A 24,224-nucleotide genomic window follows, 5' to 3' on the forward strand; every position below is an offset into this window, starting at 1 on the left:
GAGTCCTTATTTTTTATTTTGAGAGAGTGCGTTGCCCTGGGTAGAGTGCAGTGGCATCAAAGCTCACAGCAACCTCCAACTTGGGCTCAAGCAATCCTCTTGCCTCAGTTTATATATATATATATATATATATATATATATATTTTTTTTTTTTTTTTTTTTTTTTTAGAGAGACAGAGTCTCATTTTATCGCTCTTGGTAGAGTGCCTTGGTGTCACAGTTCACAGCAACCTCCAACTCCTGGGCTTAGGCGATTTTCTTGCCTTAGCCTCCAGAGTAGCTGGACTACAGGCGCCCGCCACAATGCCCAGCTATTTTTTGTTGCAGTTTGGCCGGGGCGGGTTCAAACCTGCCACCCTCAGGATATGGGGCCGGCGCCCTGCCCACTGAGCCACAGGCGCCGCCCAGTTTTTCTGTTTTTAGTAGATATGGGGTCTCGCTTTTGCTCAGGCTATTCTCGCACTCTGAGCTCAAGAAATCCACCCATCTTGGCCTCCCAGAGTGCTAAGATTATAGGCTTGAGCCACCATGCCCAGCCGGGCCGTGCTAGAGTCTTGATGCTTGATATCCTTGAAGCAAAATAAGCAGTAGGCTATTGGCCTAAGGTTGTTTCTTACCCAGACAGCAAACCTAACCTTAGGTATTCCTCTAACTGATTAATTTTGAATCCAGCTCCAACCAATCACAAATAGTCATCCATCCAAACAGTTATGTTAACTAGGGACCACCTATGTGACCACATGCAAATAAAGCAAACGCCTAGCGGCAGCCAATCAAGTAATTTCCTCAGCTGGTGTTAAGGCTATCAAGCTTTGTCACCTAAGCTGGTGGAGCAGAGGTCTCTGAACCAATTCTGGTTCGAGTGCTGTTGAATTAAAAAAATCTCTTAATGCTCTGGGTGGTGCCTGTGGCTCAGTAAGTAGGGCACAGGCCCCATATACTGAGGGCAGTGGGTTTGAACCCAGCCCCTACCAAACTGCAACAAAAAAATAGCCAGGCGTCATGGTGGGTGCCTATAGTCCCAGCTACACCGGAGACTGAGGCAAGAAAATCGCCAAAGCCCAAGAGCTGGAGGTTGCTGTGAGCTGTGATGTCACAGCACTCTACCAAGGGTGACAAAGTGAGACTCTGTCTCTAAAAAAAAAAGAAAGAAAATATCTTAATGCTCCAATAAGCTCTAAACTTATTTTGGTCAAAATTTTTCTTTCAATAATACATGTACCTATCCAAAAATCGGGCTAGGATGTATAGTTGAAGGAAGAAGAGAACTGGTTGGCCAGTCCATCTGCTGTTGGAAATTTAGCTTCATCAGTTCTGAAAATCTTCAGAAAACTTGTGGTCTGGAATCCTACTATAGTTGCGGTACAGGAATGGACACTAACAACAGGCATCATGCAGCTGCTCGGAACTGAGACAAGAATTTTGGGGCAGAAGGCCCAGGTTGGTAGGTAGGCCTCTTGACAGTCTCTAAAGCTTTCGTACAGCTCTTATTCTCAATGCAGGAAAGTCAGCTACAGTTGTTGGGAGAACTTGGTATCACCTGCCCTCATCAAATTCTTTGGTCCACGTCATGAGGTAACTCAGCTCCAGTGAGGTGAAGCAACCTTTGAAAATAAAGTAGCCGAGCAAGACTGGAGTCAGGATTGATGGATCGCTTTTTCCACCACACCACCCAGACTCCTCTAAAACACCCTCCTTGCACAGAACTTACCCCAAAACACCAGGAACCTAGTTGGTCTACAGTTGAGCTTAGGCAAAAACCTTTGAGGGGCTCCTGAGTCAAACTGCGGTAACTTTTAGGGTCAGAAGGGTTAAGGCCAAAGTAGGGAGGCACAGAGCTAAGGTTATGAGTATGTGCGGACGGACGGAGAGCTGAACAGGCCGCAGAGACAGGAGCCACGCCTCTCGAAACGCCAGCGACCTGCGCGCCAGGGCGACGAGAAAGCCGCGAGCCTAGGGTACGCAGTCGGCGGCGCGCACGCTCAGCCCGAGGCCGCACGGGAGGCGGCCCGGCGTGCGCGCTTCCGAGGGGTGGGCGGAGTCGAGGCGGGGTTCTGAGCCGAAGTGGGGCGGGGCCGCCGGAGCAGTAGGTGCAGAGGCTTGGTCGCGACAGGTGCGCCAGGCAGAGCGCCCGAACCTGTGACAGGACTGGTAGCAGGCAGAGAAAAGACGGTGCTTAGCCAGGTAAGGCCTTCTCTTTCCACATCTTCTACAACCAGAGAGTGGGCGAAGACCCCGGCTTCCCTCCACACCCTCTTTCTTAGGCGACTTCTGGGGCAGAGGGGATTCCGAGGAGAGTGAGCCTCTCCCCCTCGAGATAGAGGGTCGAGGAGGCACTGATCCTCTGCTCTTTCTTCACTTCTGGGTACTTGCTGAGGCTGGATAAGGCTGAACCTTTGTTGCCCGAGTTCAAAGGACCCCTTTATCTTCCATCGGGAACACTCCTTTCTAGCTATATACTTTTTTGATGTAGTAGAGAAAGGTGGTAGTTCATCAAAATTCAGAATACCCTGTCAGGTAAATATTCTTACATCCAACTGCTTCTTCTCTTCATTTTCAACCATTCCTTCTAGCTTCGATTTTTCTCCCCTTCCATTCCACCAACTGAACTCTGTGTAAGACACTTTCATGCTTTTGAGGAATGTCGAGAATATAGCAGTTCTTGCAGCTGGATGTATCATCCCTGAAACGCTATAGTGCATATATTGCTGGCACCTGTCACCAACATATGTACGTATTAATGTAAGGTAACTGTACACCCCTGGCTACATATACTAAAGCCTGAAGTTGTAGGTTCTAAGAGCGAACCGTCTGGCACCCTTCCTCCCCTCCTTATTGGTGCTTACAAGAATGAGTTTAGCTGATACTGGTGAGAGATATTTGAACTACTATTGTCTTGCACTTTATTCCAGTTTTCAGAAGTCTGCCTTATCCAGATAGTTCTATTGACTTGACTTTTTCAAATTAGTCAAAGGTATTAGAGAATTAATCAGTTTTTTTCTTGATGTTTCTTTTATCAGTCTTTTAAAAGATGTTTATTTTATGAGTTTTTTTTCTTTTCTTTTTTTTTTTTTTTGTTGTTGTTTTTGGCCAGGGCTGGGTTTGAACCTGCCACCTTTTGCCTATGGGGCTGGCGCCCTACTCCTTGAGCCACAGGTGCCGCCCTTTTATGAGTTTTTTAAAACTTGTTTTTATTAATCATTTATATTGTTTTTGCTGTTCTTATTTCCTAGTTCACTGATTTCTGGTCTTACCTATACTGTTTCTTTTTTTTTTTTTATGAATTAATCGGTTTTTTCCCCTTTTATTTATTTATTTTTTCTTCTTTTTTTTTGTAGAGACAGAATGTTATTTTGTCACCTTCGGTAGAGTGCTGTGGCATCACAACTCACAGCAACCTCCAACTCCTGGGCTTAGGTGATTCTCTTGCCTCAGCCTCCAGAGTAGCTGGGGACTACAGGCGCCTCCACAATGCTTGGCTATTTTTTTGTTGCAGTTTGGCAGGGGCGGGTTTGAACCCACCACCCAGGGTATATGGGGCTGGTGCCCTACCCACTGAGCCACAGGCGCCGCCCCTTCTTTTTTTATTTTTTGTTCTTTTTTTCTTTTTTCTTTTGCTTTATTTGAATTAATCAGTTTTTAAGACAATGCCCTTTTTAGAGAGACCTCTAATTTTGCATGAGGTAGTCTTTCTTTTGCTCTTGATTTAAGTGATTAAGCAGTACTGTTTGTCTGCATAGTTATTAATATTGGTCACAAATAATATTTCAGGAACCATGAAATAACACTTTCTTCTAAGGACTTGTGTAGACACAAAAGAAGATGCTCCTGAACAAGCATTTTATAAGTTCTTGTGGCATTATAGTTTGGACAAAGGATGATCATGTTTTATGGAAGGGGGAAAAGTAAAAAGAGAATGTTTGTTCATGTATATTGTTTTGTACAGATAAAACAACACATAATGTGGTAATTACTTTAAGAACTTATTTCATGGCTTGATGCCCATAGCTCAGTGAGTAGGGCTGGCCCAATGCACTGGGGCTGGTGGGTTCAAACCTGGCCTGGGCCTGCTAAACAATGATGACAACAAAAACAACAAATAGCCAGGCCTTGTGGTGGGCTCCTGTAGTCCCAGCTCCTTGGGAGGCTGAGGCAAGAGAATTGCTTAAGCTTAAGAGTTTGAGGTAGCTGTGAGCTGTGATGCCATGGTACTCTACCAAGGGCGACATAGTGAGACTCTGTCTAAAGAAAAAAAAAAAAAAGAACTTATTTCATTCTTTGAAGAAAACAAGTATTGAGTGCCTCTTGTGTCAGTCCGAAGTTCTAAATGCCCTATCTTAAAAAAGCTTAAAATCAAATAGGTTAGGCAGATCCATAGATACAAATTAAAGTATTAGTAAGGTAATTTATGTATCAGAAGTCAGTATAGGGTGCTGTAGGAACACAGAGACTATAGATTAGAAAAAAATCCCTCTTCTGCTTTTCCTTAAAAACAAAACAAAAACACATAAACAAATGAGTGATTCTCTTCAGTTTATATATTTGTAACTTATATCTCTTACCTTGTCTTTGTCTAACTTCATGGCCTTTTGAAGATGGATTGACCATATCATTAATTCTGTGTCAGGAAATAGTTGATAGAGCTATTTTCACTATCTGTATTGGGCCCGGAAGTGTTGTTATCCTCAACTGGATAGTAATCCTTGAACTGTAGAGCATCTAGGAAGAGAACAGTATATTGGCAACATTAGCAAAACAGTGCCATTTTGTAAAAATTACTTCATTGTTTAACTTTGTTTAACTTGGTATACTCAAGGTTTGTTTCAGACTCTGGTTAAAGATGGGACCAAATTTCAGCCTTATAATTCTAATAAGAGAAAACTTTGGAAGTGAAAACTATTTTATTTTATTTTATTTGTATTATTTTATTTTATTTTTTGAGATAGTCTTACTTTGTTGCCCTCAGTAGAGTACTGTGGTGTCATAGGTCACAGCAACTTCAAACTCTTGGGCTTGAGCAAGCCTCTTTCCTCAGCCTCCAGAGTAACTGGGGCTGTAGAGGCATATGCCGCTATGCCTGGCTAGTTTTTCTATTTTTAGTAGAAATGGGGGTCTCAGTCTTGCTCAAGCTGGTCTTGAACTCCTGAGCTCAGGCAGTCCATTCACCTTGGCCTCCAAGAGTGTTAAGATTACAAGTGTGAGCCACCGTGCCCAGCCCACTTAGGGTTTTAAATTCTTGCCTTTTCTCTGGTATTTTTTACTAATTAACTATAATTAACTTAGAATCCCTATACCAGAAAAGGTCATCAAAGTCATACACAAAGATACAAAACAATGTTGGGGGTGTGAAAGATCATTAAACATCTTTGTCATAAAAGGACTCCTACACACAAATTGGAAGAATTTGTTTTTATTAAAGTTGGCAACAAAACTATTTTTCAAGCATTCTTTTTTTTTTTTGAAACAGAGTATCATTTTGTCCCCCTCAGTAGAGAGTTCTGACAGTCATAGCTCACAGCAACCTCGAACTCTTGGGCTCAAACTCTTCTTGCCTCAGCCTCCCATTTAGCAGGGACTATAGGTGCCCACCACCATGCCCAGCCATTTTTGGTGACAGGGTCTGATCATGGGTGTGAGCCACTGAGCCCGGCCCCCAGCCAGTTTTTTTGATAGGAAATTAATATAACTTTATTTTAGATTGTATTTAGTAATCTCCAGGTGAAGTTAAGTTACTTAACACAGACTTTCACAGTTAACAAACGCACTGGTTATAAATTAGTGATTTCTACTTAATGATTATAAGGTTAAGATTCTAGGGTAAATAGTACTTTCTTGGTGGGAACATACCATTGTGTTTATTCTGTGGCTGGATGCAAAGTCCTCTAGATTCAGGCAAATTATTATACTAATGCAGGTATCTTTTTTTGAAACAGATGGGTTTGACCCAACAAGAAATCCATTCTTTAGTATGTCAAATGATTTCTGGACACACAAAACCATTTCTAGAGACTTTACGTGTTCACTCATAAGAAGTTAATACGTGGGCAGCGCCTGTGGCTCAATGGATAGGGGTCCGGCCCCATATACCTAGGGTCGCAGGTTCGAACTTGGCCTCGGCCAAACTGCAACAAAAAAATAGCCGGGCGTTCTGGCGGGCGCCTGTAGTCCCAACTACTTGGGAGGCTGAGGCAAGAGAATCGCTTAAGTCCAGGAATTGGAGGTTGCTGTGAGCTGTGATGCCACGGTACTCTACTGAGGGTGATAAAGTGAAACTCTGTCTCTAAAAAAAAAGTTAATGTGACACCATGAAAATGTACATTCTTTTTATTTTTATTTTATTATTTTTTTTATTAAATCATAGCTGCGTACATTGATATGATCATAGGGCATCATTCACTAGCTTTACAGACCGTTTACCAAGTTAGATTTTCTTTTTTAAAGAATTTGTTAATAATACTACCCTGAAATTAAGAACTTTATCTTTAGTGAAAAAAAGATGCAACTTTTTTGTACTTCTGCTAACAAGGGTAGAGCTATTTTTCCTTTCTATGTTCTGTAACAGAGCTTCTGATATGGAAAAATTTACAATCCCTCAAACATGTTTTGTTTTGCACAAAGTATTGCCAATTTTTATTTCATTAACCATAAATTAGTAGTCCTAATATGCTTTCACCTAGTTTTAGATTTCCATAATCATTTTTCCCCATAAACTGGGATTCAAACTAATGCCACAGGACTTCTTTTCTTTTTCTTTTCTTTTCCTTTCTTTCCTTCTTTTTTTTCTTTTGCAGTTTTGGGCTGGGACTGGGTTTGAACCTGCTACCTCCAGCATATGGGACCAGCACCCTACTCCTTTCAGCCACAGGCACTACCCAGCATTTCTTTTCTTCATAGTCAATTTTACAGAACAGTTAACATCTGCTCGGATTTAGCTTCTATGACCAGCACTATGGGAAACCTGTCTGTCTTGTCCATACATAGTATCCAGTGATCTCCCTCTAATGGTCCCTCACTGTCCTCCTCTTTAACACTTTGGAAACATTTGACCAAGTGAACAACTTTTCTAGTTCTTCATTTCATTTGGTTTTCTTGACAGGACTATATGGTTCTCCATTTTCTTTCTCTTTCTTTCTTTTCTTTTCTTCTTTTTTTTTTTTTAATTTCAGCTTGCTTGTTCATTCTTCGTTTGAATTACTTTTTGTTGTCGTTGTTGTTCATTTTCTTTCTTTTTTTTTTTAGATGTTCTTTCTCTGGCAATGCTCTGTCCCCTTGCCTCCCCAGTAGTGGGGATTACAGATGCCCACCACAATGTCTGGCTATTTTTGATGTTAGTAAAGATGGGGTCTTACTCTGGCTCACTGCTATTCATACAGGTCTCTAACCTCTGAGCTCAGGCAATCCACCTGCCTCGGCCTCCCACAGTGCTGGGACTACAGGCGTGAGCCACCACACCCGGCCTTCTTTTTTTTTTTTAATATATTTTGTAGAGACAAGGTCTTGTTACTATGTTGCCAGGCTGGTTTTGAACTGGCCTAAAGCAATCCTCTAATCTTGGCCTCCCAAAGTGCCAGGATTACAGGCATACCCCCCATGCACTGTCATGGTTCTCCACTTGCTAGTCTGTTTCCTCCCATGCTCCTTCACTAACTCACAGTCATTCTTCCCCTTAATTGAGGGTGTTTGCAGTAGCCCTGTGCAGCATCCTGTTCTCACTGTACTTTCTCCTTGTGTAATCTGATCTATTTCCCGGACTTCAACTATCACCTCCATGTGAGTGACTTGCACATTTCTCTTTTCTAAAAGATTTTTTCATATTACTGAATACATAATTCTTTTTTTTTTTTTTTTTTTGTAGAGACAGAGTCTCACTTTATGGCCCTCGGTAGAGTGCCGTGGCATCACATGGCTCACAGCAACCTCCAACTCCTGGGCTTAGGCAATTCTCTTGCCTCAGCCTCCTGAGTAGCTGGGACTACAGGCGCCCGCCACAACGCCCAGCTATTTTTTTGATTGCAGTTCAGCCGGGCCGGGTTTGAACCCGCCACCCTCAGTATATGGGGCCGGCGCCTTACTGACTGAGCCACAGGCGCCACCCTGAATACATAATTCTTGTTTTACTTTTATATATACAAACACATTTTAAAACTTAAAATTATAAATATATTTATATTATGTAATAATAAATATAATATTTATTATAAATTAAAAATTATTACAGTAGGCTGGGCGCAGTGGCTCACACCTGTAATCCTAGCACTTGGGAGGCCGAGGTGGGTGGATTGCCTGAGCTCATGGGTTCAAGACCAGCCTGAGCCAGAGTGAGACCTTGTCTCAAAAAATAGCCAGGCGTTGTGGCGGGCACCTGCAGTCCCAGCTACTTGGGAGGCTGAGGCAAGAGAATCGCTTGAGCCCAAGAGTTCGAGGTTGCTGTGAACTATGACGCCATGGCACTCTACCAAGGGCGACAAAATAAGACTCAGTCTCAAATGGGCTCGGTGCCCATTGCACAGTGGTTATGGCACGAGCCACATAGGCCTGCCCAGGCCTGCCAAATGACAATGACAACTATAAGAAAAAAAATAGCCAGGCATTGTGGCAAGCACCTGTAGCCCCAACTACTTGGGAGGCTGAGGCAAGAGAATCGCTTAAGTCCAAGAGTTTGAGGTTGCTGTGAGCTGTGATGACATGGGACTCTACTGAAGGTGACATAGTGAGACTCTGTCTCAAAAAATAAATTCATTAATTATTTTTTTAAATTATTTTTTATTAAATCATAACTTTTTTTTTTTTGGCTGGGGCTGGGTTTGAACCCTCTACCTCTGGCATATGGGGCCGGCGCACTACTCCTTTGAGCCACAGGCGCCACCCTTAAATCATAACTTTGTACATAAATGAATTTATGGGGTTCAGGGTACTGCTTTGATATACAATGTGAAATGCTTACATTGAACTAAGTAATACATCCATCACAATTATACTCATTTCTAAATGGTTTTGAAATGTACCATTGCATCATGCACATTAGGTGAGGTCCCCCTAAATACACTCCTTCCTCCCATATTCCTCTTCTCCTCCCCTCTCTCTCCTCTTCCCTTCTACTCTCTGGACTATAGTTATGTTTTGCCTTTCGTTTGAGTGTGTAGGTGGTTATATATTGATGTCATAGTAAATAAATTATTATAGCAGATGTGGTGGCTCATGACTAAAGGTCTATAGTCCTAGCACTTTGCAACGCTGAGGCAGGAGGCTACTTGAGATCAGGAGTTTGAAAACAGACTGAGCAACAAAGGAAGACCTTCCCTCTAGAAAAGACAGAAAAATTAGCTGGGATTGGTGGCATGTAGCTGTAGTCCTGGCTACCCAGAAGCTAAAGCAAGAGGATTGCACAAGCCCAGGAGTTCGAGACTGCACTGAGCTATGATGACGCCACTGCACTCCAGCCTGAGCAACAGAGCAAGAATTATATGTGTTCATTATAGAAAACCTGGAAGAGGGTGGTGCCTGTGGCTCAGTGAGCAGGGCACCGGCCCCGTATACTGAGGGTGGCGGGTTCAAACCCAGCCCCGGCCAAACTGCAACAAAAAAATAGCCGGGCATTGTGGCAGGCGCCTGTAGTCCCAGCTACTCAGGAGGCTGAGGCAGGAGAATCGCCTAAGCCCAGGAATTGGAGGTTGCTGTGAGCTGTGTGAGGCCACAGCACTCTACGGAGGGTGGTAAAGTGAGACTCTGTCTCTACAAAAAAAAAAAAGAAAACCTGGAAGAAAACCAAATGAAATAACAGATAACAAAATAACCTGTATTCCATAATCTATCCCAGAGAGGTCTACCATTTGGTATATTTCCTTTTAGTCTTTTTATTTATACACACATACACATAAACACACAGATAATTGGGCTAATACTATTGTAATAGTTATAGCTTACATCTATTTTTTTTCACTTTATATTACACCATTATTTTCTATGCCATCAAAATTATTTGAAAATAATTTTCTTGGATATTCGGTACTTACTGTAACCGATTTAATACTGTGTTGTATAGAGGTCATATAATTTAATCATATTTCACATTATTAGTAAGTGAAAAAATTGAGAATAAATTTATGCGTAAATCTCTACCAATAACTCATTATTTCCTTAGATTAGATTCCAGAAGTCAAATTAGTAGGCCAAAGGGCATGAAAATTTAAAAACACCAAACCTACTCCCAAGTTGCTTTTCATTCTCATGTGCATTGGTTGTGAATGGCCGTCTTAGCGCATCCGTGGTAACACTGCATTTGATTTAGTCTTTACCAATTTTATAAGCAAAAGTGATTTATGTTTCCTTATTAGTGAGAGAGAATGTTTTTCATAATTTCCACTTCTGTTTCCTCTTTTGTGAATTGTCTTTTGGTTAATCTCATTCCCCTTTGTTTTTGGGTTTTTAACATTTTCATTATGTTGGAGTTTTTGTTTGGCGTTCTTTTATTGTAGCATTTTTGGGGGAAGCACAGGTCTTTATTAGACCAAACTGAGTAAGTGTAGTCATTAAGTGGAAGGTGTACAGACATTGAAATTGTGTATTTTAAATATTTATTGTTTTGAGAAGCCAGAGCTTGTGGTCAGTGAAGCAGCGCTGCACAGAATGAAAAGTGCTGCTTAAGAGTGAGGATTTCCAACTTGGTTTCATCAGCAGCCAGTTAGGTGATCTTGGACAAGTCATTAATGGACTGAGAGGCTCGTCTGTAAAAAGGGGATTGGACTATTAATCCCAAAGTCCTTACCTGGTGTTCTGTGCTGACAGGATGACTTTAGAGTTACTGTTCACTAGACATTCTGGAGTTACTTTCAGTCCCCATCCTTCACCCTTCACTAGGAAAGATCAGGTGCGGAAAAGGCAGTTGCTTCTGGAGAAGCAAGGCTTAATGGACCCTGGGAGCAATTTAATTTGTTTGTTACCTTTAATTTGCAGGACAATAGAAGTCAAAAATATTGGTATTTTCTAGTCACTCCCATGGACTGACACTTAGGAATCTGGTGAAATGAGTGATAAGAGCCCTGCTTGTGTATGCTACAAATCTCCCTTTTCTCTAGCAGAGAAGAAGCAGGTCTCAGTTTTTGACAAGAAGGTTTATGTTGCCAAGCTAAATTATTTTAACAATTTCTGCTAGTCCATACATAAAACTGTTCTGAATGTCTTTCTTTGTGATTTGTGTAAACTTTCAATTAATTAATTTATTTATTTATGAGACAAGGTCTTGCTCTGTGGCCCAGGCTAGAATGGCAGGATCATAGCTCACTATAACCTCCAAACTCGTAGGTTCAACTGATCCTCTGGCCTTAGCCTCCTAAATTGCTGGGACTACAGGCACATGTCACCATGCTCAGCTAATTTTTCTGCTTCTTTTTGTAGAAATGGGGTTGCACTATGTTGCCCAAGCTGGTCTTGAATTTCTTGGGCACTATGTTGCCCAAGCTCAGCTCAAACTATCCTTCCACCTCAGTCTCCCAAAGTGCTGAAATTACAGGTGTGAGCCACCACTCTAGGCCAAGTTCTTCATTTTTAAGAATATTAATGATTTGTCCTGTGGTCAAATATTTAACCAGTTGTTTGCCTTTTAATTTGTATGTAGTGGGCCAAGCATGCCTGTAATCCCAGCATTCTGGGAGGTCGAGGGGGCAGATTGCCTGAGCTCAGGAGTTCAAGACTAGCCTGAGCCAGAGTGAGACCTCACCTCTAAAAATAGCTGGGCATTGTGGCAGGCACCTGTAATACTAGCTACTCAGGATGCTGAGAAAAGAGAATCACTTGAGCCCAGGAGTATGAGGTTGCTGTGAGCTATGATGCCATGGTACTCTTTCACGGGCTACAAAGTGAGACTCTGTCTCAAAAATAAATAAATAAATAAATAATTTGTATATAGCATACTTTTTACTTCTCTAGGATCTTTTTTTTTTTGAGACACAGTCTCATTTTATCACCCTTGGTAGAGTGCTGTGTCGTCACAGCTCACAGCAACCTCAAACTCTTGGATTTAAGCAATTCTCTTGCCTCAGTCTCCCAGTAGCTGGGACTATAGGCACCCGCCACAATGCCCGGCTATGTTTTGTTGTTGTTGTTGTTGTTATTGTTGTCATTATTGTTTAGCAGGTCCTGGCCAGGTTCGAGCCCACCAGCCCCAGTGCATGTGGCTGGTGCCCTAACCATTAAGCTATAGGCGCTGAGCCTATGGGATCTTTTTTTTTTTTTGTGGTTTTCGGCCGGGGCTGGGTTTGAACCCGCCACCTCCGGCATATGGGACCAGTGCCCTACTCCTTGATCCACAGGTGCTGCCCTAGCCTATAGGATCTTTTGATTTGAGATTTCATCCGTTGCTTTTATGTTTAGAAGACCTTCACTATCTAGAGATAGGTTAAATATTTACTTTCATTTCCTTCTAATTTTTTCATTTTTAAAATTTTTTCATGGTGGGCGGCGCCTGTGGCTCAGTCAGTAAGGCGCCGGCCCCATATACCGAGGGTGGCGGGTTCAAACCCGGCCCCGGCCGAACTGCAACCAAAAAATAGCCGGGCGTTGTGGCGGGCGCCTGTAGTCCCAGCTACTTGGGAGGCTGAGGCAAGAGAATCACCTAAGCCCAGGAGTTGGAGGTTGCTGTGAGCTGTGTGAGGCCACAGCACTCTACCCAGGGCCATAAAGTGAGACTCTGTCTGTACAAAAAAAAAAAAAAAAAAAAATTTTTTCATGGTTTACTTTTTATATTTTATTCTTTAATTTGTCATGAATTTACTTTGGAATACCAAATAAATATGTTTAGTGCCTTCGCACATCTTCTGAGCTCCAAATCTGTATTTCCAACTACCTGTGAGGCTGTGTGGCTAGTTGCTATGCACCATGCATCTGCAGTCATGCATCTGATTCTAATTTCATAAAGGAGAAAGCTCGAGGTTGTCTTGTAACACTTAAGTCCTTCTTCCACCTTCAGTCAGTAACCAAGTTGGGTTGATTCTACCCCAACAGTGATGAAGGGCTCTTTTTTTTTTTTGAGACAGAGCCTCAAGCTGTCGCCTTGGGTAGAGTGCCGTGGCATCACAGCTCACAGCAACCTCCAGCTCCTGGGCTCAAGCGATTCTCCTGCCTCTGCCTCCCAAGTAGCTGGGACTACAGGCACCCGCCACAATGCTCGGCTATTTTTTGGTTGCAGCTGTCACTGTTGTTTGGCAGGCCCCGGGCTTTATTCGAACCCACCAACTCAGGTGTATGTGGCTGGTGCTTTAGCCTCTTGAGCCACAGGCACCAAGCCCGAAGGGCTCTTTAACCCGTCTTCTAATTCAGATCTTCTTTTGCCAGAATTCTTGAGCAATTCTTAGAATTGGCTTCAGTTTTCTTGGTTCAGTCCAGAGTTGTCATAAAAAAACAGAGCACTGATTTTTAAAGTAGGATTCTTTCAGTTGCCTAGATCAGAATCACCCAAGTGTTTATTAAAAGGGTAGATTCTCAGCCAGGCAAGGTGGCTCATGCCTGTAATTCTAGCACTCTGGAGGCGGAAGCAGGTGGATTGCCTGAGCTTAGACACCAGTCTGAGCTCAAGCTAAAACCTCATCTCTAAAAATAGCTGGGCATTGTGGCCAGCGACTGTAGTCCCAGCTACTTGGGAGGCTGAGGCAAGAGAATCACTTAAGCCCAAGAGTTTGAGGTTGCTGTGAGCTGTGACACTATAGCACTCTACTGAGGGTGACAAAGTAAGACTGTCTCAAAAAAAAAGAAAGGCAAATAAAAAAATAAAATATAAAAAAGGTAGATTCTCAGTTTCCACCTAGGCCTGCAAATTACAATATCTGGGGGATAGGTCTGGGAATCTGAAATTTTGACAAGTACCTCAAGAGAGTCACATACAGATTTAAGAAAACATCCCAGTATCCAAGGAAATTAAGTCTAAAATTCTGTCTGTGTCCTTCAAGACTCCCACACCCTCACCCTGACAGCCTATTTCTCCAGGCTTATCTCCCACAACACTACCCACCCATCTGGCACTGTGGCCATTTAATAATTCATTGTTTCCTGGACCCACCCTGTTCTTTCCTGCCTCTGTGCCTTTGCTCATACAGTTCCCACAGCTCCATGCTCCTCCCTCCTCCCATACTCCTTGAAATCTTTTTCCTTAAGAGCCAAAATCAAATACTACCTTTTTACTTTTAATTATAAAAACTTTTAAAATTTCTTCTATCTGGATCAGTGACTCCCTCCTCTGTCTTTACTTAGCACTTTATTTTTCTTCATTTCTTACTTTAATATATTGTTAACGATTTATGAATTATTGCTTCCTTGTTAGATTATAAACTTTGTAAGTATAAGAACCTTGCCTTTCCTTTTCATTTTGTAGCCCTATGTATACAGTAAACAATTACTATATGCATAATATTTATATAGTATACGGAATATATCTGATCTTGCAAACACACTATTATATAATAATGTTTAGCTTTTTATCACACTGAGAATAAAATTAAAATCCACTACCATTGTTTCTAAGTCCTTATTTAATCTGGCTGACATTCATCTCTATTGTCTCATACTATTATCTCATACTTCTAACTCGTTCCGTAGCCATTTTATTCCTGCCTCGGGGCCTTCGTATTTGCTATTTCCTCTGCCTGGAAAATTCCCCTATTTCTTCTTTCTGGCTGTCTGTATCTTCCCATCACTCAGATTTCAGCTCAGATGTTACTCACTCAAAGACACCTACTCTGACCAATATCTGAAGTAGCTGCCCCCTTTCCCTTACTGCCACTCCAGTTACTCTTTTCGTATTTCCTTCACAGTGCTAATCACAGTCTTTAATTGTCCTGCTTCCCCAGTAGAATGGAAATTTCATGAGAGCAGAGACCTTGTCTGTCATTGTTAACATTGTATCTTTAGCACTTGTACTCCCAACACGTGGTAAATGTTCAATAAATATTTGTTGAATGAATAAATAAGTCTTAAAGATAGACTTCTCATTTTAATAAGTCTTGTTTTGGTTTGCAATCTAAAGTGTTGTTGGTATTTTTTTAATGGACATCAGCTGAGATAGTTTCATCCGGGTTCACCTCAGGTAGCAATCTCTAAGGATTTCTGAAGGTAGCAGGACAAAGGTTTGGATAATGTGACAACCAGGATTCAGTTCCATCTGAGTGCAGGCTTTCCAACGTGTTCCCAAGATTTAGGCCTCTATTTTACTACTACTGTAGCCATCTATTTACAGTGTTGTTACTTCTGGATGATGCTAGTTAATATACCAACTCTCATTACATTTTTTTTTTTTTTGAGACAGAGTCTTACTTTGTCACCCTCTGTAGAGTACAGTGGTATCATAGCTCACAGCAACCTCAAACTCTTGGGCTTAAGTGATTCTCTTGCCTCAGCCTCCTAAGTAGTTGTGACTACAGGCACCTGCTACAATGCCTGGCTATTTTTAGAGATGAGGTCTCGCTCTTGCTCAGGCTGGTCTCGAACCTGTGAGCTCAGGTAATCCACCCACCTCAGCCTCCCAGAGTACTAGGATTACAGGCGTGAGCCACCTTGCTCAGCCTCTCATTACATTTTTAAGAGCAACTATAGCAAAACTAGAATCCAACTGGCTAGAATCCTCAAGCAACCAGAAGTTTTCTTCTGCTGTCATTCTCTAAGAAAAAAATAAGCTATCTGGAATCTTTAAGAAAAGGTGAAATTATTTTCATTATGTTTACTACATCCTCTGAAATAAGACAGTGCACTGATTAGAAAGATTTCCAGCAACTACTTTATTTTATTTTTGAGATAGAGTCTCACTTCGTCGCCCTCAGTAGGATGCCATGGTGGTTATAGCTCACAACCTCAAACTCTTGGGCTCAAGTGATCCTCAGCCTCCCAAGTAGCTAGGACTCTGGGTGCCCACCACAACACTCGGCTATTTTTTTGTTTTCTTTTTGAGACAGAGTCTCACTGTGTCACCCTCAGTAGAGTGCAGTGGTGCCACAGCTCACAGCAATCTCAAACACTTGGCCTCAAGCAATTCTCTTGCCTCAGCCTCCCAAGTAGCTGGGACTACAGGTGCCCACCACAATGCCCAGCTATTTTTTTATTGTAGTTGTCATTGTTTGGCAGGCCCTGGCTAGGTTCCAATTAGCCAACCCTTATGTATGTGGCTGGTGCCCTAGCTGCTGAGCTACAGGTGCTGAGCTACCCAGCTATTTTTTTAAAAAAATGGAGTCTCGGGCAGCGCCTGTGGCTCAGTGAGCAGAGTGCCAGCCCCATATGCCAGAGGTGGCAGGTTCAAACCTGGCCCCCGGCCAAAAAAAAAAAAAAAACTGCAAAAAAAAAAGAAAAAAAAAAATGGAGTCTCACTCTTGCTCAGGCTGGTCTCAAACTCCTGAGCTCAAGCAATCTACCTGCCTTGGCCTCCTAGAATGCTAGGGTTACAGGTATAAGACACCCGGCAATAGCTTTAAATAAGTGTCTTTTTATTAACATTTAGTTGATCAGACTTTATAACTAATTAGTTCTGATTTCTTCTTATTTCTGTTCATTGGCTAATTCCATTTTTTTTCTTTCAGTTTTTGGCTGGGGCTGGGTTTGAACCCGCCACCTCCAGCATATGGGTCCAGCGCCCTACTCCTTTGAGCCACAGGTGCCACCCTGGCTAATTCCATTTTTTTTCTTAATGTGGGCCTGAAATTTTCTTAAAAACAATGCTTTTTATACACCTATAGTTGTCAAAGTACTTTTGCTTTTATCTTGTCATTTAATCCTCATATCCATACTGTGTGAATTATTATCTGTTATTGAGATGAAGAAATTGAGACCCCAAAAAGTTAATTGACTTTCCTTTGCCAACTGAAAGGCCACTGCCTGGTAAATGCGTTTTTTTTTTTTTTGGCTGATTCTCACTCTGTTGCCCTGGGTAGAGTGTCATGGCTTCATAGTTCACAGCAACCTCAAAGTCTCGGGCTCAAGCAATCCTCCTGCCTCAGCCTCCCAGCCTCTCACTATGTTGCCCTGGGGACCATAGGTACCCGTCACAACCCCTGGCTATTTTTAGAGACGAGGTCTTGCTCTTGGTCAGGCTGATCTCGAACTCCTTAGCTTAAGCAATCCACCTGCCTCAGCCCCCCAGAGTGCTAGAATTACAGGTGTAGGCCACTGCACCTGGTCTAGTAAATCCCTTTTAATAACTTTTCTTGGCTTGGCGCCTGTGGCTCGAGTGGCTAAGTCACCAGCCACATACAACTTGAGCTGACGGGTTCAAATCCAGCCTGGGCCCACCAAACAACAATGACGGCTGCAACCAAAAAAGAGCCGAGCATTGTGGCGGGCACCTATAGTCCCAGCTACTTGGGAGGCTGAGGCAGGAGACTTGCTTGAGCCCAGGAGTTGGAGGTTGCTGTGAGCTGTGATGCAACAGCACTCTACCCAGGGCAACAGCTTGAGGCTCTGTCTCAAAAAATAATAATAATAATAACTTTTCTACACACCAGGCATGGTTGTGCATGCCTGTAATCCCAGTTTCTGGAGGCAGTGACGCAGGATTGCTTGAGACCAGGAGTTCAAGGCTGCACTGAGCTTTGCGCGTGCCAGTGCATTCCAGCCTGTGTAGCAGAGCAAGACTCTCTCTCCAAAACACCAAAAAACAAAAGCAACAACAAACCTACCTTTTTTTTTTTTTTTGCATTTTTTTGCCAGTGCTGGGCTTGAACCCACCACCTCCAGCATATGGGGCCAGCGCCCTACTCCTTTGAGCCACAGGCACTGCACAACAAACCTACCTTTTTTACAGTCCTAAATTTGATAGGAGATAAACCTTGAAATTCACTGAAAACGTTAATGTGTTTGTAAAACCCTTAACAAATAATATGCACAGCATTAAATGTTAATGTGTTTGTAAATCCCTTAAAAAATAAGCCGTGGTTCATATAAGTAGCAAGATTTTATCACTTCTGTAGCTGTGTGGTTTAATAATTTTTTTTTTTTTTTTTTTTGAGACAGAGTCTCATTATGTTGCCCTCTGTAGAATGCTGAGGTGTCACAGCTCACAGCAACCTCAAACTCCTGGGCCCAAGCGATTCTCTTGCCTCAGCTGCAAAAGTAGTGGGGAACCATAGTCAACCACTACAATGCCTGGCTATTTTTTGTTCTTGTGGTTGTCATTGTTTAGCAGGCCCAGGCTGGGTTTGAACCCGCCAGCCTGGGTGTATGTGGCTGGCGCCTTAGCCACTGAGCTATAGGCGCCGGGTCTGGTTTGGTAATTCTTTATGTGGTCAGCTTTGTCTGTGCTTGTCCCTAATGAAAGCATTGTTCCTTGTTAGCCTCTCAGATTTTTAAAGAAAGGCAAGATTAGAGAACTTGCCTAGAGAAGAGTCACTTTTCAGTTAACTCATTTTGATTCTTCTGCTAGAAGGGATTGGTTAAATGGATCTGAACTGGCTTTTCAGATTGAGCAAGTCCTGAAAAAAAACCATCATCTGAAATTTCAGATAAGAAGAATGGAAGCCAGGCCCTTCCTGGAAATGGCCAGAAGTAAAACTAGGAAGCTCTGTATTTGGAGAAAACGTGATTAAGTACAAGGACTGGTATTAAGGTTATATCTTTAACAGAAGCAACCTCCCTAAAATAAGTATATATATTTCTTCTGCTTTGAGATTATAAAGAAGTCTCTTAAACTACATTTTCTTAATTAAGCATGTAATTGACAAAACCTGGAAGCATTTTCTAGGCAGATATTCAAGTATGGAGGTGGACCTTTGTTAAGGTATGTGGCAACAGAGTAGTATCATAATACTGTTTTTTATTCATGTGACAGATGTTTTTGAGCCCCTACACTGTCAGGCACTGATATTTGATGCATCTGTTATAAATATAGAAAGGTACACAAGGTAAAGGAGAAATAGGCTGTTCAGAGAAAAATCTTTGCTTTGTGGTAATGGTCTTGGCCAACAGTAAATTACCACATTCTTTTTCTAATTAATTATAATTTTCTCTACTATTTTTTACCTTAAATTTGAAGTTACTGACATATGATCTGTTTTCCTACTTACTGAAAGAGATCCTTAAGCAAGAAACTAATGCAAAAAAAAAAAAACCCAACTCTGTTGTGCTAAGTATTATGTTTGCCCTTACATGCGTTAATTATCAACTGGGGAGGGGAGAGATGGAACCAAATGAATATATACAGTATATATTTTTTTGAGGCAAAGTCTCACTCTATTGCCCTGGCTGGAGTGCAGTGGCATCATTAACCTCAAACTCCTGGGCTCAAGTGATCCTCCTCCCTCACCTGTCCAAGTAAGTGAGACAGGTGTGTACCACTGTGTCCAGCTGATTTTTTCTATTTTTAGTAGAGGTGGGGTCTTGTTTTTTTTCTTTTTTTTTTTTGAGACAGAGTTTCACTCTGTTGTTCCAGGCTAGAGGACCATGGTGTTACAAATCACAGCAACCTCAAACTCCTGGGTTCTGGCAGTTTTCCTGCCTCAGCCTCTCAAGTAGCTAGGATTACAGGCACCTGCCATGACGCCCAGCTATTTTTCTATTTTTAGTAGAGACTGGCGTCTCCCTCGTGCTCAGGCTGGTCTTGAACTCCTGAGGTAAGCAATTCTCCTGCCTGGGCTTCCCGCTTCCCAGAGTGTTAGGATTACAGGCATGAACCATCTCTCCCTGCCACGGGTCTTGTTTAGTTTAGGTTGGTCTCAAACTCCTGACCTGGAGTGATACCTCCCACCTCAGCTTCCCAGAGTATTAGGATTACAGGCATATGCTACCTAGCTGGGCAGGAACCAACCACATGAAGAAATAACAGATTAATTGGGAGAGAGGTTGCTTTAGGCTTGGATTAGAGCTGGTAATTCCTTAAAGGTAAAAAAAAAAAAAGAAGATAGGCTTTTGGGTGGTTCTTCAGTGACTTACAATTTTAGACCAAAGTCAGTTTTTAAAGACTGTAATTGGGGTTACTCTTTTACTTGTCTAAAAAAGGTATGTGAAGATTACCATAATTATATAAAAACCTAATTTGAGTTTCAAAATTGCAAGAAGATAAGATATTCAAGTCAATGAATAAGGTAATAGAAGCTGTGCAGGAAGGTTATAGTTTTATTATCTTCAACTATAGTTTTATTATCTTCAACTACGCCTGTAATCCTAAAATTTGGTCCTTACAAGATATAATTTGACATATTTAGACTTTCTGGTGCAGAGAAATGGTGTCAGTGTTTTGAGCAGTCTGGTGTTTCTGCTCAAAAGTAAGTAAGTACCAGTTTCTCAGAGAAGACATTAGAGACATTCTCTTTTTGTCAGTGACTTAACAGAAATACGTTGACCCTAAAACGCCATGTATACTACCACTGGTTTTCTGGTTCATTCTCTGTGCTGGAAGTCATTTGTGCTTCTAGCCAGCCTCCTTAAAAAAGGAAAAGAGCTAACATTCATTTAACCTCTGTGGACCTCAGTTTCTTCCATTTGAATTATATTCAGTAACACTTAAATAAAGTGGAACAATAATCTCAGTATGTTATTGTGAAGATTAAATACATTTCTTTTTTTTTTTTTGAGACAGAGTCTCACTTTATGGCCCTCGGTAGAGTGCCGTGGCCTCACACAGCTCACAGCAACCTCCAACTCCTGGGCTTAAGCGATTCTCTTGCCTCAGCCTCCCAAGTAGCTGGGACTACAGGCGGCCGCCACAACGCCCGGCTATTTTTTGGTTGCAATTTGGCCAGGGCCGGGTTTGAACCTGCCACCCTCGGTATATGGGGCCGGCGCCTTACCTACTGAGCCACAGGCGCCGCCCGATTAAATACATTTCTATACGTAAAATAATCAAAACACTAGTATCTGACATGGCAAATTCTCAATACGTGTTAGGTATTTTTATTACCACCACCACTATCATAATTTTACTAGGCATTCATTTTAATAATGCACTAAAAGAACATTTTAGAGATGAAGAGACTTAGAGTAATTTTCCTAATGTTAGCCCGTAAGTTTAAGTGGTAGACTCAACATGTAGGCCTGAGCTGAAAGAAGCTTTCGGCAGTTGGCTTGGGTGTTGAACAGCCTAGGGCAGTGGTTCTCAACCGGTGGGTTGCGACCCACAGGAACTGTATTAAAGGGTCCCAGCATTAGGAAGGTTGAGAACCACTGGCCTAGGGCATCTGGCCCAGCCCTTATCATTTCTAGTTTCAATACCCTTGGGGAGGGCCAGTGTGGTTGCTCACGCCTGTAATCCTAGCACTCTGGAGGCAGATGCAGGTAGATTGCCTGAGCTCAGAAGTTGGAGACCAGCCCAAGCAAGAGTGAGGCTCTTTCTCTACTGAAAATACAAAAACTAGCTGGGGTAGTGGTAGTCCCTGCTACTGTACTGGGGAGGCTGAGGCAAGAGGCTTGTTCAAGCTCAAGAGTCTGAGGTTGCTGTGAGCTATGGTGACACCATAGCACTCTACCCAGGGTGATAGAGTGAGACTCTGTCTGAAAAAAAAACAAAAAACCCGTGCGGCACCTGTGGCTCAGTGAGTAGGGTGCCGGCCCCATATACCGAGGGTGGCAGGTACGAACCCAGACCCAGCCAAACTGCAACAACAACAACAAAATAGCCAGGCGTTGTGGCAGGCGCCTGTAGTCCCAGCTACTTGAGAGGGCTGAGGCAAGAGAATCACCTAAGCCCAGGAGTTGGAGGTTGCTGTGAGCTGTGTGATGCCATGGCACGGGCAATAAAATGAGACTCTGTCTCCACACACACAAAAAAAATGACCTTTAGAGGATGACTGGCCCAGTGGCCCTCATATAACAGAAAGATGCAGTTTATAGTATGTTGTTAGAACATGGGCATTCGGGGCTACCATTCTGTGCAAAACCTGGTTCTGCCACTTGCTCGTTATGTGACTTTGAGCAAATATTCATCTTTTCTAGAGCCTCAACTTTTTCTGATGAGATGAGAGTAATATTTGCTTCTTGGTATCCTAAGGACTAAGTGAATAAGGTGAAAGGGAATGAGGTGGCATGTGTAAAGCACCTGGCATGTGGCCAGTGCTTGATAACCAGTCCTTAGGCTATGCTGAATTGCTCTACCTTCACCTGATTTGGACATGGTCTATCTAGTGGGCGGTTAAGGTCCCTGTCTGCAAAAATTAAACGTGTTGATGTCACATGAGAGATTCAGATTCCATAGATGATCCTGATATTCAGAGTGTGCCCGGAACCCCATCCAATTGAGAAGCTCCAGACTGGCTAGAGGGCAGCAGCTGAAGCACAACCCCAAACAGTGATCTCTTAATTCCGGGGTTGTCACATCATCATGTGGTTGGGCTTCTCACAGGGCCATGCTCTGGTTAGAATATTAATGAGCAGTCGAAGGGTGGGTGCCCTACAAAAGGGAACGCCACAGAAACGAGGCTCTCATCTGTATAGTCAAGCAACGTTTCTATTTGGAAAGAATATTAATGAGATCTGGATAAGAATCAGACACCGGGAAAGGACAGCTGCTGTGGGAGGCATTTTTAATTGTATAAGGAGTTACACATGATATTCAGAAAGTCCTTTTGCAATTAAAAAAAGTAATTAAGTTGTGGAGATAATGAACAATTCATACATGACATTTAAAAAAATAAATGTAGTTTCAAAAAGTAAATGTATTGAGTGGTAAATACAGGTTTGAAAATATCAATTTTGAGTATAATTAAATGAAAACTAAAACAATAATGTACCATTTTTCTTTTTTTTTTTTTTTGTAGAGACAGAGTCTCACTGTGCTGCCCTCAGGTAGAGTGCCGTAGCGTCACACGGCTCACAGCAACCTCTAACTCTTGGGCTTACGCGATTCTCTTGCCTCAGCCTCCCGAGCAGCTGGGACTACAGGCGCCCGCCACAACGCCTGGCTATTTTTCTGTTGCAGTTTGGCCGGGGCTGGGTTTGAACCCGCCACCCTCGGCATATGGGGCCAGCGCCCTACTCACTGAGCCACAGGCGCCGCCCAATGTACCATTTTTCATGCACCTCCTCTCAGACTGGAAAAAGTAAAAATAAATAATGCTCAGATAAGGTGTAGAAAATGGTTCAAATATAAATTGATGCAACTTTTTTTGAAGGAAATCTGGGATTATCTGTTTAAAAAATGTAATGCACAGGCCTATAGCTCTTTTAAATTAGAAATGCTGCTTCTAGGAAATTATACCATATGCACTCCTCCAAGTATGCAATAGTGAATAGTACAAGCATATTCTTTGCAGCCTTATTCATAATAAAGAAGAACCTACACAGCCTGAATGTACACTTATGGGGGCCTGGCTAAATACGTTTTTTTGGTTGTTGTTTTTGTTTATATTAGAGATAGGGTCTTGATCTCTCACCCAGCCTGGACTGCAAATCCTAGGCTCAAGGAATCCTCCTACCTCTGCTTCCAAAGTCCTTGGGATTACCTGTGTGAGGATTTAAAAATATTATAGAATTAAATACTATGCGATACTAAAAGGCTGAGATAGATCTTTATGTTCTGAGGTGGGAAGATATCCAAGAGGAAATAAATAATTACTGAGTAGCATATTAACCCTTGTGTTTTTTAAAAAGTATATGTTTACACATGCTGTATATGTGTTAACTTCTCTATGCCTCAATTTTCTCATCTGTAAAATAGACATAATAATGGTATCTGCCTCATGTCTTCCGAAGATAAAATGAGATAACCTATGTAGACTTCTTAGGACAATGACTGACACATAGAGCTATGTGTTTGCAGTTATTATATATAGGCAGTATCAGAAGATTTGTACTCCAGATTGTAACAGAAGTTACCTTTGAGAAGCAGAATTGAGCCAGATGCAGTGGCTCACACCTGTAATCTTAGCACCCTGGGAGGATGAGCTCAGGAGTTTGAGACCAGCCTAAGCAAGAGAGACCCCATCTCTACTGAAAAACAGCAAAACCAGCTCGGCGCCTGTGGCTCAAACGGCTAAGGCGCCAGCCACGTACACCTGAGCTGGCAGGTTCAAATCCAGCCCGGGCCCGCCAAACAACAATGACGGCTGCAACCAAAAAATAGCCAGGCGTTGTGGTGGTAGCCTGTAATCCCAGCTACTTGGGAGGCGGAGGCAGGAGAATCGCTCCAGCCCAGGAGTTGGAGGTTGCTGTGAGCTGTGATGCCACAACACTCTACCCAGGGTGACAGCTTGAGGCTCTATCTCAAAAAAACAAAAAAAAAGAAAAGAAAAGAAAGAAAAACTATGAGCATTCTGGCGAGAGCCTGT

The 24,224-nt window shown here is 42.4% G+C and overlaps 1 protein-coding gene across 2 annotated transcripts in view; it reads left to right on the top strand.

The window, feature by feature from the left end:
- Positions 1–2,054: 2,054 nt before the first annotated feature.
- LIMA1 (LIM domain and actin binding 1) overlaps positions 2,055–24,224 on the top strand; it is a 116,252-nt gene continuing 94,082 nt past the window's right edge. For both annotated transcript variants that reach the window (XM_053557084.1, XM_053557086.1), the window contains exon 1: positions 2,055–2,184. The gene's annotated coding sequence lies outside the window, so the exon portion shown is untranslated. The remainder of the gene's footprint in view (positions 2,185–24,224) is intronic.

The sequence above is a fragment of the Nycticebus coucang genome, chromosome 12 (assembly GCF_027406575.1).
Source record: "Nycticebus coucang isolate mNycCou1 chromosome 12, mNycCou1.pri, whole genome shotgun sequence".
Classification (NCBI taxonomy): Eukaryota; Metazoa; Chordata; class Mammalia; order Primates; family Lorisidae; genus Nycticebus; species Nycticebus coucang.